Source organism: Trichosurus vulpecula, chromosome 5, assembly GCF_011100635.1.
Source record: "Trichosurus vulpecula isolate mTriVul1 chromosome 5, mTriVul1.pri, whole genome shotgun sequence".
NCBI lineage: Eukaryota > Metazoa > Chordata > Mammalia > Diprotodontia > Phalangeridae > Trichosurus > Trichosurus vulpecula.
The window spans coordinates 190,843,675-190,856,594 of record NC_050577.1 but is presented as its reverse complement, the minus strand read 5'-3'; the positions used below and the strand labels follow the sequence as shown (position 1 = coordinate 190,856,594).

At 38.0% G+C, this 12,920-nt stretch overlaps 1 long non-coding RNA gene across 1 annotated transcript; it reads left to right on the top strand.

The window, feature by feature from the left end:
- Positions 1-510: 510 nt before the first annotated feature.
- LOC118850781 lies at positions 511-12,098 on the top strand. The gene is made up of 3 exons (XR_005010488.1): positions 511-697; positions 3,491-3,660; positions 11,944-12,098. It is a non-coding gene; the product is annotated as an uncharacterized LOC118850781 (long non-coding RNA).
- The last annotated feature ends 822 nt before the right edge of the window (positions 12,099-12,920 follow it).

Genomic DNA, 12,920 nt, shown 5'->3' with positions numbered 1-12,920 from the left:
GACACGATCCCCTCCTCCCTAAGGAAATGTAGGTGCTCAGACAGGTAACCTCTGCTGCTACTGTTTTTTATTTTATTTAAAATTTGTTTTCATTGTTCTAGGATTTTAAGAAGTAATATATTGCAGGATTTATAACCAAATTCACTCCTTTTTCTTTCTTTTAAAAAATAAATGTTTTATTTAAAGTATGTTAAGCGTCTTTGAAGCTTGGATTTTGGAGTGTCTCAGTAGTAGACAAAAATCTGCTGTTGGAATCTCCTAGTCCTCTTCCAGATTTGACTTGAAATGCTTTTATTTTGTTTTGGGCTTTTTTGTGTGGTATTTTATTTCTTTTACCAAAGTCCTGTTGGTATACTGTTTTGGGGAGGGTGCCTAACTTTAGTGCTAAACCTTCTTATATTAATGAAAACATGGCTTTTTATTTCTTTAATGGTTTCTTTTTTGTTTTTTGTTTTGTTTTAAAAGAAACATTCTAACTGTTTCCACTGTTACTGTTCTTTGCCAGCCTTTTCCGGAGCCAAAAAAAAAAAAACCCAGAGAAAAAAATTTCCTTCTTCCCCCTTCCTGATGATGAGTGAGAAGTTTTGAGAACTTTCGGGGTCAATGCCTTTTTAAACTTCCCTTCCCCCAATAATGCAGCTCGTATAATGGTAAATGCAGCAGCCTGGATCCATGCAGAGCCCCAGCCTGCTGGCAGGTAATTTGACTCTTTCTGCTTGCTTCTGATCACCAGCCTATATTCTAACTTGCCCTTTCCCCTCATCCCTCTCTTCCCTTCCCCATTTCATTTTAAGAGAAAGTATTGGTTTATAGAGACTCTGACTCTGATTTAGAAAAAAAAATGCATAAACATACCCATAAAGTTTCTTATTTAATTTCCCCATTTGGATGAGCTTTAGAACTGGTTGGGCACATAACGCTCTTGGGGGAGGCTGTTTAGAGGCATAGATATATTTCCATTCTTTGCAAAATATGTGTCTGTATTGGGGTATTTTAGAATGTGGGGGGATTTTTTGGATTTGTTTTTGTTTTGGGTTTGTTTGTTTCTTCCATTGTGCTACTCTGGCTTAAGCTTTTACAGGGGTTGGTGTTCCAAGTACACAGTGAGCTCACAGTATAAAGACATCAATTAAGAGTTGACAGGTATGGAAAACTAGAGTTTTGAAAAGGTAAAATTAGGAATTAGGCTAAATGTTACACATTTTACCATGATAGCATTTAGTTAGTCTTTGTAGCACTTTGATTTTTATGACATTATTACAAAGTTAAGCAGGGATATTGAGAAATAGAAAGTAGTTACAAAGTAATTTAAGTACTAATCTGTCAGTACCAAGCATTTCTCTGGCACTCATGTTAACAGGGGAAGAATTGTAATTTCCTATCTTCAAATGATTCTATAAAGTTAAAGATGAAAAATCACAGGATTTGGGGGAGGTAGCATGGGAAAGTGGGAGGTGGGATGGGACAGAGGAATATAGTGGTTAAGAAGTTTGGCTTAGTTTATGCTTGCTGCTAAGAGGCAAAATCAGGAACACAACTATTATATTCTGTTAGACCACTCCCTAGTTTATTGATTTGTATTACCCTCTATTTTTCTTTTTAAGCTGAATCTGATGAACCTTGTATTCCATAACTGCTTTTCAAGATTTTTTTACTTACATGATTTCACCTTACCCCACAACCAGAAAGGCAGTGGTTTTAGTAAGCATCAGTCAGGGAAAAGGTCATTTAGCCCTGCCTCTGCATTTTATTGCATGTGTGTAGTCATTAATCCTGTGCTTCACCTTTCTCTTATAAAATAGAGGTCATTCCTACCAAGAATTGTGAGGCAATGATATCTTTCCTAGTTCATTGAAATTCTTAAATGAAGGAATCCCAAATTCAGGGTACTGCACTCCTTGAAGTATTATGAGGTACCTTAAGAAGGAATGAGCCCAGAGGATCTTGGTCTGTAGCTGACTGTGCTGATCAGCAGCTGATGATATGAAGTAGATACCCTTAAGGGGCATAGAGAGAGAGTTTCAGAGACTTTCCACTCAGTGTCCCATTTATAATGACCCAAGTGTATTTGGTAGGTGTTGTGGTAATTTAAGAGGCCTTGGATACATTATTCTCAAGTAGATTGCTCCATACTTACATACAATTGGTACAGTTGATCTGGATATATGACATTTAAACCCGCTGACTACCATTGAGATCTGAGATGAGGGATGGGGATGTGGGTGGTCAAAATGTTGTTTTAGATTTCAGTCAGAAAGACTTCCCTGTGCCCCACTTCCCAGAAGCTCAGCAGGCCTCTGAGAGCAGCCATGGGAATGGCGAAGCCCTGATGTCACCAACTCTTCTGCTCAGGCTCACTCTGCATACTGAGGTCAAAGGATGGGGGTTGAGAGTTGGGGAAATAAATGAGGAGGAAAATGGAACTAACATCAGTTCACTCCCTCTGTTAAAGTAGAGTTCAGTGCTTAGAACAGCATTCATCTTTAAATGTTGGCAGATGGCTTCTCTTTTTATTTGTTTGTTTTTGTTGGGGGGTGGGGGGGGCAAAGGGGGAAAATGATCCTTAACGACCATCATTTGGTTATTGAATTAAATACCTTGGTAGCTAGTGTAACAACTACAACAACAAAAATAATAATGTTCCTAAATGGTGGTGGTGGAAAGATATTAATTAATATTGAATTGTAAAAACAAAACTTTTTATAGGCTTGTTAAAACTGTTTTCTTATCTCTTTTACACGTGTATTCTTTTTCCCTCTTTTCATTCTGTGGTATGTGTGTATGTGTGTGTGTGTGTGTGTCTGTCTGTCTGTCTGTCTGTCGGTATCTGTGTGTAAATAATGTACACATTATTTGGGTAACTGTGTATTAATAATTTTATCCAGTAGAAAAACAGTGTTGTAGAATTTCTAAATAAAGCAATTAGCAGTTTTCAAGTAAATCATATTACATATGCAGATGTCTCGTTTCAAATGTAGCTGGGGTTTATATGTGTATGTTTGTGATTTTAAGTAGTCCAAAACATTGAAAAATCAGGAAGATGTAGCCCCATTAGGTTCTAGAAAAACCTAATAAAAATTAAATTTCTACTCATTCTACTGCTATTTTGGTGATCTCTGAAATGCAATTCTGCAAGGCTTTGGGGCTACCAAATTCAGGTTTTTAAAGTGTGTGTATCTAAAGTGAACCTTGATATAGCTCTTAGCAGTGGAATTAGGAAAGTAACCAATTATTTTAAAAAAGAAAGAAAAGTGTCTCCTGGGATTCTATTTGCTGAGTGGCTCAAGCTTCTCATTTTGGAATTTACCAATGTAGCATCAGTCTTTCTTAAAAGTTAACCATAACCTTACTGTGTGTGATATGTATATTTGGTAGCAGGGGCCATAAAAATAGTAGGAAGGCACAAACACGGTATGTTGGACAAAGGAACCCTGTTTGGTTAGTGATCTGGTACTGAACAGAACCTCTTCTATATACCCTTCTGGTGCAGCAGAGTAATAAACTGGTAGGTGGCTGCAGTAGAAGAAGGACTTCTTCAGACTGGTGATTGTGACCTGAAAATTCTGCAGAGGGGGAAATGGAACATGAAATAGATGATGGAAACAAAGGGGAAAGAGGATGGAAGAGAGATTACGGCTCCTGGGATTTACACTCTGGGTGGTAAGTCTTCTTTTCTTAGTTTTTGGCTCTTAGCCAATAAGACAATTATCTATATGTATGTGTGTACTTAGACACACACGCGTACAAACACACATGGGTATTGTACTCATTAATATGTTGATAAAACTTCGTTAGCCAGTGAAGTTTCACCCTTTAAAATGAACAGACTAAGGAAAGGTATGCCTGAAGTGGTAGTGTTGTGAAATGGAATGGGGGCTAGATTTGGAATCAGAACCTGGCTTTGCCATTTACTCTCCTTTCTGGGATCTCAGTCTCCTCATCAATAAAATGAAGAGTTCAGACTGGCTGGCGCTTCAGGTCCCTAAATCTGTGGTCATATGTGGAATAGATTTCTTAACTGTGCTGTGCAGTTTAACACATTTAATGTTGGAATGCAATAACTTATCTGCTACCTAGCTAGACTTTTTTTTAACAAGTACTTTCTTTTATTTTTTTAATATAATTAATTTATTTTAAGTTTTCAGCATTCACTTCCGTAAGATTTTGAGTTTTGAATTTTCTCCCCCACCGTCTCCTCCCTCCTCCTCAAGATGATGTGCAATCTGATAGAGGCTGTACTTATACATTGTATTAACATATTTCCACATTAGTCGTGATGTAAAGAAGAATTAGAACTAATGGGAGGCACCACAAGAAAGAAGAAACAAAACAACAAAAGAAAAGGAGAGCAAATAGTGTGCTTCTATCTGCATTCAGACTCCAGAGATCTTTCTCTGGACATGGATAGCATTTTCCATCTTGAGTCTTTTGGAGTTATCTTAGAACCTACCTAGATTTTTGAAAATCTGGGTGAAGAATAAACTAAAGCAGGTTTTAATTAGTTTCTAAAAAATAAAAGGATCACCTTACCCCTCATCTTTGCCCTCTTCCCACTCCAGCCCTTATTGCTGCTGTTGTCAGGTGGGTGCAGACAGGGAATTGAGAACACATTCAGGAAAGGGACAGCAAAATTAATTTCTTTTGAGATTATTATGCAAATGCGAGTTAGAAGGAAGTACTAGTGACAAAGTGAATCAAAACTTATAAAAAATACTTTATGCAAAAATGTGCTACCTTCAAATTAGACTAAAAAGGTGACCTCTCTCCCTCTGTACTTTTTTGGCTGCCACTGAGCCTATCCTTTCTCTCTCCCTCCCTCTGTATTTCTAACCCTGTGACTCAGTCTCTCAATGTCTCTGTGTCTCTCACTGTATCCATTTCTCAGTCTTTGGTTACCTGTTTCCCCCTGTTTTTTCTCCTAGCTTACTTTTGTGTGTTTCCATGTGTATATCTCGACCACCTTGGCTCTTGCCTTTGTTTTTTTTTCTTTGTATGCCTGTGTAATAGAGCAAATACCCCTTAGGAAGGAAGGAAACAAACTTGGATACCATGTACCAGGCACTGTGCTGATATACTTTACAAATATCTACAAGCTCACTATAGTCAGTGTGACAGTATGACAGCCAAGAAAATTAATTCTGTCTTTGGTTTTTTCAAGAGAGGTATAGTATCCGGAAATGAGAAGGTGACACTTCCCCCCTATAGTCTGCCTTGGTCAATCACATCTGGAATATTGTGTTCTGTTCTCAGTGTCATATTTTAGAAAAGGTCATTTATAAATGAGCTCATTTATTAATGAACTGAAAAGAATTCAGAGGAAGGCAATTCATTCTATGTAAAAATGAGTTGAAAGACCTGAGGAGCTTTAGCCTGGAATAAAGTCCAAAGGTGGTTATGATAGCTTTCTTCAAATACTTGAAAGGCTTTTGCATGAAAGAGGAATTCTGCTTGTTCTGTTTGCTCTCAAAGGACAGAATTGGGAATCATACCCAAAAGTTGCAAATGCAAATTAAGTTTAATATAAAGAAAAACTGCCCTAGCAATTAGAAAAATGTAAAAGTAAAATAGAATGCTCTAGGAAGTAATGGATTTCCCCTAACTTGAGGTCTTTATAGACTAGATAGCTTTAGAACTTCGTTTGGGGGGGGGGGCAGGGCAATTGGTTAAGTGACTTGCCCAAGGTCACACAGCTAGTATAGGTGTCAAGTGTCTGAGGTCAGATTTGAACTCAGGTCCTCCTGACTCCAGGGCCAGTGCTCCAGAACTTCTGAACTCTGAAATGTGATTTCCCCTGTGTACGATAGTTACACTATCATAGGATTTAAACCCACAAAGAACCTGAAGGATCATCTAGTCAAATTCACTCATTTTAGAAATGAGCAATCTAAGACCCAGAGAAGTTGTGTGTGTCTTACCCCAAGATCACAGAGTAAAAAGTGGCAGAGCTGTAATTTGAACCTGGTCCTCTTAGTCCGATTTTACTTCTCTTTCCACTGTAACACATTGCTTTTTAAGTTAGGGATGATTTCATAAAGCTTCTACAGTTAATCTTTATAAATCTAATAAAAGTCTTTCTGGGAAGGCTATACAAATAGATCTGCTTATTAAGACAGGATAGAGGGTTGCCTTTTTCAATGTCATATCTTTTGATAAGAAAAAACTTTGGTGTACTTGAGTGTACTCCATTTTCCTGTTTACTGGTTTTTGTAAATACGTTAAATGTGTCAGAACATTCACTGCAATGGTCACCAAGTGGATGTCTTTTCCTAAGAACAAACTCCAAAGGACACATTGTATTCCTTTTTTCAGACTTTTGGGGTGGGGGTAGGGGTTGGAATGAGATTTTATGGAAAACGGTATTTGGTTCAATTGGGTTTCTTACTCAAGTAACCCTGAGACTCCTGCACTCCCAAACTGAAGTGTGTGTGTGTGTGTGTGTGTGTGTGTGTGTACTTGTATATATACTATAACAAAGAAAAACAATTACCTTGCACTAAAATAAGAGTTTAGAGTGTTTATCTCCATTTCCTTTTACTCTTTTAAAAAATTGTCCTTGGGGGTCAGAGGGAGATTTTTAGGTTAAAAAGAAGAAAGGAGGACAGGGGAAAGACAATGTGTCCTTGGAACAAGCAGGGTCCTCAGAAGTGTACAGAGCTAAAACAGCTGATAACCCTTATGCTCAAGGAGGGAACCAATAATAAACTCTCAAAGTTGAAAAGGACCTTGGAGGCCCTTGGGTCCAATTGGTGTATTCCTGGAAATTCTCTTTCTAGGATCTATAGGGCCATTACTTCTTTTTTCTATTATAAGTATTGAAGAAAGTTCACAATTAAAATGTTTAAAGTTATATTTATATAACCATGATAAGAGGGCAGGAGGTATACTCTACAAGAACAATGCCAGAACTTTTTTCATATCCAACCCTATTCATAAAAAGTAAAATTTTCTATGTGCCCTCAGAGGTGTTTTTCTCAGGGAGTAGAATTAGTTCTTTTCTAAGAGACACCACACACAGTCCATCTGCTATGTTTTTATTCAGTGCACAGAAGGTACTTAAGAGAGTTAATTCCCATATCATACAGAAAATGTTATTTCTTATAAAAGATAAGTGACTTGTATCTTGAGGTTGTCTATTGTTTGGAGTAATTTTAGACTCTTCTCTTTTACTTATTTCACACAATCACACATGGGCTAATTCTGTCTTTGAATCATCTTTTGTATTTGGCATCTCCTTTTTACTCCCACCATAACCACCGCAATTCAGATTTTCATTTTCTTCTACTTAGGCTATGGTACCAGCCTCCTAATTGATCTTTCTGTTTCTACTCTACTCTCCTCTCCAATCAGTTATCTATCTACACTGCTACCTGAGTAATCTTCCTAACACATCACTGATCATTTCACTTCCCTACTTAGACACCCTCAGTGACTCCTCATTGCCTACAAAATAAAATATAAATGACTGCCAGTGGTATTTAGAGCCCTCCAGAAGCTGGCTAAAACTGCCTATTTAGCTTTATGTCATTACTCCTCTTCCCATATTCTATGTTCTGGTTAAAATTGGGCTGCTTTCACTTCTCACTTTCAGTCTTTATTTGCCTATCTTTCTGTGTTTACTCATGGCATGGCCATACCTGGAATGAATTCCCTCTCTACAACTCCCATCTGTTGAAGTTCCTTCAAGGTGCAACTTAGATGTTTCTTCCTCCATTTTATGTGTCCCCTTCTTCACTCAGCAACTTCTCCTTCCCAAGGTAAAAGGAACCTCCTACTCCTAGGATTTCTCATAACATTTTGCTTGGATTTCTCCTTTGTTCTCATCTTTTGTATCAGTTATTTGTGTACTTGTTCTCCTTCCCCACCCCCCAACCCCCACCCCCACCATTGTAAGGTCCTTTAGAGTAGAACTTAGTTCTCTTTTCACAGTGACATAGTAGGGTCTTTTTTTAATTTGGAGGAATTAAATCTTTTGCCTTTCAATGCTGACAAGCTACCTAGATTATATGGTCAAGATTTCTAGATTAAGCCAAGTTTCTCTTAGGTAGATGTCTATCTAGAACCTTTTAATGCTTAGCCCTGGGGTAGACCCCAAATGGAAGGAGAGCACCAGCTTGAATCTAGAGCCATTTTTCTTTGCCAAGATGCAATAGTAAATCCTGAATCCAAAATCCAAATTTTGCTTATGGTATGATTGGCTTTTTAGTGTCTCTCCAGGATGGCATTTTCCAATCTTAATTGGTCCTAGAATAGTTCATAGGATCATAGAATTGGAACTGGAAGGAACCTTAGAGGTAACGAAGCTCAGCCCACTTGTTGTATAGAGGAAGAAACTGAGGTCTAGGTCGTCAACAAGCATTTATTAAGCTCTTGGTATGTGCCAAACAACTCTGGTGTGTTCTGGAGATACAAAGACAAAAACAGGGTCTCTGTCTTCAAGGAGCTTCTAATGGGAAGAAAACCTACAGACAACTCTGTATGTACAAGTATGTACAGTGTTAAGTTGAAGGCAATCTCAGAGGGAAGGCACTAGTGAGGGAGTTCAGAAAGGCTTCTTCATAAAGTGGGATTTGAACTGAGTCTAGAAGGAAGCCAGGAGACTGAAGTGAGGAGGGATAAAATTCTAGGCATGGGGGACAACTCCAGTTAGGAGATGGAATGTTGTGTGGGAAGAACAGTAAGGTGGCACTGTCACTAGATTGTACAGTATAAGGAGAGTGAAATGTAAGAAGACTGAAATATAGGAAGGAACTAGGTTGAAACAAGAAAACTTGGCAACATATTGGATATGTGCATAGAATAGGGGAGTTGAGAATGACATTGAATATGGGAACCTGGGTAACTGGGAGAATAGGATTGGTGGTGCCATCATCAAGCTGGGAAAAGAGGAAGATTTGAGGTAAAGATAATGGATTCTGTTGAGTTTGAGGTATCTCTCGGATATTCAGTTTGATATGTCCAAGCAATTGATGTTGTGAAACTGGAGCTCAGGAGAGAGGTTAAGGCTATGCAGTGATGATAATTGAACCCATGGAAGTAGATGAGATCACATAGTATAGACGGAGAAGAGGGCCCAAGACAGAGTCCCCTGGGAAACCCACAGTTAGTGGATATAACATGGATTAAGATCCAGCAAAGACTGAGAGCGGTCACATAGCCGAAGAACCAGATGACTGTGTCATGAAAACCTAGAGGAAAGACAGTATCAAGGAGAAGCGAATGATCAACAACAGCATCAGAAGTTAGAGAGGTCAAGATGGATGAAGATTGAGAAAAGACCACCGAATTTGGCATTTAAGATACCATTGATGACTTTGTAAAGAGCATATTTGAGTGATGAAGCATTGGAAGTCATATTGCAGAGTGTTTAGAAGAGAGGGAGTGGAGGGTGGAGGCAGTGATTGTAGATAACTTTCTCAAAGAACTTAGCTAAAAAGGAGAAGAAAGATAGAAGGCAATAGCTAGCAAGGATAGTAGTATCAAGTAAAGGATTTTTAAGGATGGAGGAGATGTGAGCGTTTACGTAAATGGAAAGGAAGGAAATGGTAGATGGGAGATACTGATGATTATGGAGATAGTGGGAATGATAATAGAGGGGGCAGTCTGCTGGAGAAAGACCGTCTCTTCAAAGGAGGTAGTAGGTTGTGAGATGAGGAGGAAAGAAGAGCTTGCGCAGGGACACAGGTCTCATAAGTGTTCAAGGCGGTGTTTGAACCTAGTTCTTTTTTACTTCAGGTCCAACATTATCCATTACTCCATGCTGCCCCTCAACATTTTGCAGCATATTGATATAAACTATACATGTTTATCTGAGGTTGTACACTATTTACTCAGAGAAGCTAGGTAGTCCAGTGTACTGGCCCTGGAGTCAGGGAGACCTGAGTTCAAATGTGACCTTAGACACTAGCTGTGTGACCCTGGGCAAGTCACTTAACCGTGTTTGCCTCTTCTGTAAAATGAGCTGGAGAATGGAATGGCAAACTACTCCATTATTTTTGCTAAGAATACCCCAAATGGAGTCACAAAGAGTCAGACAGAAATGAAGACAACTGAAATACTATGTATGCAAATGAGAGAAGTTTGGGAGCAAATTAGAAGAAATTAACTTATTTTCATTCCAAATAATTACCACACACATTTTTATGCCTACATAATTTCACATTTGATATTTTAGAGGGAAATGTCACCAATATCAAAATCATCATTCCAAACATACTTTAGGGAATCTTCACGTATGGCACTATAGTAAGATCAAAGAGTTGGTTGTTTTACCCCTTTAAGTCCTCTAAGTACTAACTTGTATGATTTTTATGAAAGTCCATAAACTTATCCTGCCTCTGTTTCTTTTTTGTTCTGTCCATTTCCCTAATAGTAAGATGGAGTAAAAAGGTAGCCTGTGGCACCAGATTTGAGAAGTAATCATTCTGAGTCTTGTTACACTGATTAATTTCTAAATCCACTGCTCCTCCCACTAAACCTTGCCACCCCTTACCATTTAAAATTGTGTTGGTTCGTGTTAGAAATTATGTTTCTGAAAACTGAAAAGGGTCCTCCTCAGAGACCATAGATATCTCTTTCATTTTACTGGCTAACAAGAAACTTTGGAAACAAGTGTAACCTTGAGCTGGAAAAAATGGATAGGGTAGGGGATGTCAGGCTGGAACGCTGTACTCATGTATTCAAAAGCATGTTTTAGTGGAAAAAATAAGACAATTCAAGTCGAGGAGACCTGAGATTGAATCCTGACTCTTTAACTTACCAACTGAGTGACCTTCAGTTCCATTTTCTGGTAAAACTTAAAGCGTACCCACCTTATAGTTGATATGAGCTAAGTGCTTTGGGATCATAAGACTCTTTATTATATTGAGTAGTTGTTTTGCAATAAATTCAAATTCCACTCCAAATGTTCATATGGATTATTTGTGCCCAGCCTATGGTAAAGCCTTTCTGAGCTCATATTGTTGTGATCAGCTACATACCATACCTTGACCCCAACATAGTGATGTCACTTTGGTGGTGAGGAGGCTCAACAACTAGGGACAACAACCCCCACCAGCCACTATGTGGGAGGCACATGTGGAGGTACATTTCTAGATGAAACGCATAAAAGTATTAGAGAAGATCAAATGAAAGGATCCTAAATCACATATTTAATCTGATCCCCAGATAGGCATTTTTCTTCTATTCTTGAAACAACTTTAATTCTTTATCCCAACTTCTTCTGTAATATAAAGATAGTAATGCTGATTGATATTCCTTACATGGTGTCATGTCTACTAGCCACCGTCATTTTCAAAACCTTTTATTAAAATCACACTCAGAAATTTAAAAGGGGAATCGTTGACCAAGAATCTTCATTTTGAGGTGTATTTCATTAAAAATTATGAATTTTACCGGTTATCCAAATAAAAAGATTTTAGGTCCAACTGTAAATCTCAGATATTGAAAAAAAGAAAAGTGTCAAGAAACACTAATGCAATAATAGAAAATATTGTATAACTCAGAGTAAGTCTAATGTGTCCTACCTTATCTAAGCACAGAAAGTCCTATGCTAGCAAGTCCTCATTCTAGGTCTAATTGTACATTATCTCAGTTTTCAATTTACATTTTTAAATACATAGGATTACAAAGGAAACCAGTTGTCAAGTATAGCTGAGGAAAAGTCACAGACACCAGATTGAGAACCTCTTACCTAAAAAGAATTTTACTATGGGTTAGCTTTTCAGTTCTGGTTGTTGATGACAAACCCCTTTACGGTTATATTCAGACTACTTTTCCCAATTGCAGTGTCTAAAACATGCTGTTATTTCTGTAAAGGAATAACTTCTAGATCCACTGGAGCATGGTAACTTAAATTGTGGCATTTTTTAAAACTGCTGTCCTTTTGTTTTTCTGTTCCTTTTCTCACCCTCATAATTAAGACTAATTTTAATTTGTGATTTTAAGTTTTCTTTCAGGTTTTTGAAGTAGAAAGTGATCGTCCTCCCTTCTTTACTCTGTGACCATTTTGGATGAAGATAGATTTGACCAGATGGACCTCAGCTGGGGCAAAATGCCGAAGAAAGAAGTAACAGCCTCAATTAATTTGACTGTAATCATATTTTCATAATAAAACACCATGAAACTAGAACCTCAGTATTTTTGAAGAATGTCTTATTTTGTTGCAAGTTATAGACAGTCCCCTCTCTTTCACACTTACCTTTGCTCTTATCCAGAAGTCTGAACTTGAAGTCTAGCTACATATGAACTAATCTGTCTGTCCTTTGCCTCCTTTTTCCCTTTTGTTACTTCCTATCTATGTACCCACCCCTGGAATTCTTCAGTGAGATGCTGGGTGCTGGAGTCCTGATCCCCTGATTTCTTCTGTGGCACTTACTTGATTTGTCTACTCTTTCCCTTTTCCTCAATAGGCAGCTAGATGGCATGATGGTAGAGCACTGGACCTGGAGTCAAAAAGACCCCGCTTCAAATTTGACCTCAGAAACTTACTAGCTATGAAACCCTGGGCGAGACATTTGACCTCTATTTGCCTCAGTTTCCTCATTTGTCAGATGGAGATAATAATAGAACCTGCCTCCCAGGGTGATTGTGGGGCTCAAATGAGACTATTTATAAAGCACTTAAGCACAGTGTCTGGCACATACTAAGTGCTTAATAAATGATTTCCTTCTTTCCCAGTATAGATAACTTACTGCCCTTCCATCATACATGCCCTCTCTCAATTGAATATATGATGCTATGATGTTTTTTTTCCTAAAGAAACAAAAAGCCTCTGCCAATTTCTTTTCTTTCCCTATAATCTCTCACAAAGCCTGTTAACATGCTCTTTCTCATACCTTTCATTTTTAGTATCATTACTTAGTGTCCCTAAATAAGTAAATTTAGGGTCTTAGGCGTTACCCATTTGAAGGAACTTTACTAAG